Source organism: Apis dorsata, unplaced genomic scaffold, assembly GCF_000469605.1.
Source record: "Apis dorsata unplaced genomic scaffold, Apis dorsata 1.3 scaffold_517, whole genome shotgun sequence".
Lineage (NCBI taxonomy): Eukaryota > Metazoa > Arthropoda > Insecta > Hymenoptera > Apidae > Apis > Apis dorsata.
This window is the reverse complement of record NW_006263742.1, coordinates 157,714-158,443: the sequence shown is the minus strand read 5'-3', so window position 1 is coordinate 158,443 and position 730 is coordinate 157,714. Positions and strand designations below refer to the sequence as shown.

At 30.1% G+C, this 730-nt stretch overlaps 1 protein-coding gene and 1 long non-coding RNA gene across 3 annotated transcripts in view; one reads left to right on the top strand and one right to left on the bottom strand.

Annotated features, from left to right (window-relative positions):
• The window catches only part of LOC116186229, a 2,653-nt gene extending 2,390 nt beyond the window's left edge, over positions 1 to 263 (top strand). The window contains exon 3 of the long non-coding RNA XR_004151185.1: positions 108 to 263. This is a non-coding gene — a long non-coding RNA (uncharacterized LOC116186229). The remainder of the gene's footprint in view (positions 1 to 107) is intronic.
• The window catches only part of LOC102677019 (tyrosine-protein kinase Btk29A), a 164,585-nt gene that overhangs the window by 92,049 nt on the left and 71,806 nt on the right, over positions 1 to 730 (bottom strand). The window lies entirely within an intron of this gene.

Below are 730 nucleotides of genomic sequence, written 5' to 3'. Positions count from 1 at the left end.
CGACTGAGAAGGCTACGATGTGTTCCCTTCCTTCGTGAATCGCGTGGCCCCTTCCTTCGAACGCCTTTCTACGCCTTCATTTTCCACCGCGCCTTTTCTTCTTACAGAGGGAGGCTGTGCTAACTGTAGCGGTGCTCAAGGACTGGCGGAGATCCGTGAATCGTAACGGATCGAAGGTCTGGGCCGGAATTTATTTTTTCGTTCGATTTTACGTGAAGCATGTGAACACAGATAGCAAGCTTTACGATTTCTTTCTTTCTTTTTTATTTGTAAGTATATTTTGTGATAGGAAAAAGAATTATAGAATTGTTACGATTCTTTTAATATTAATATGAAATTTCTTAGATATAAAAATATTAGATAATATTATTAATTTTTTTTTATTTGTTACAGCTCCTATTATTGTGATTTCTATTCATAATATTATTGAAGATGATTTTTTTCCTTTCAATGACTAATACACGATTAATTCTTTAGTCACAATTGATAATTAATTACTGGACTATAAATAAATTAATCACCAGTAACAAAATCATTATTAATATTATAATGGTTAAATTATAACTCATTTACCATTTTCCATATATTATATCTTCTATAAGGATAACAATGGATGCAAAATATTTAAAAATTTGCAACTCTATGCAATTCAAAAGGTAAATATAAAATATATATTTATATAGGCATATTTTGACGTATTTACGTTTATTCGAGGAATATGCATAATTTA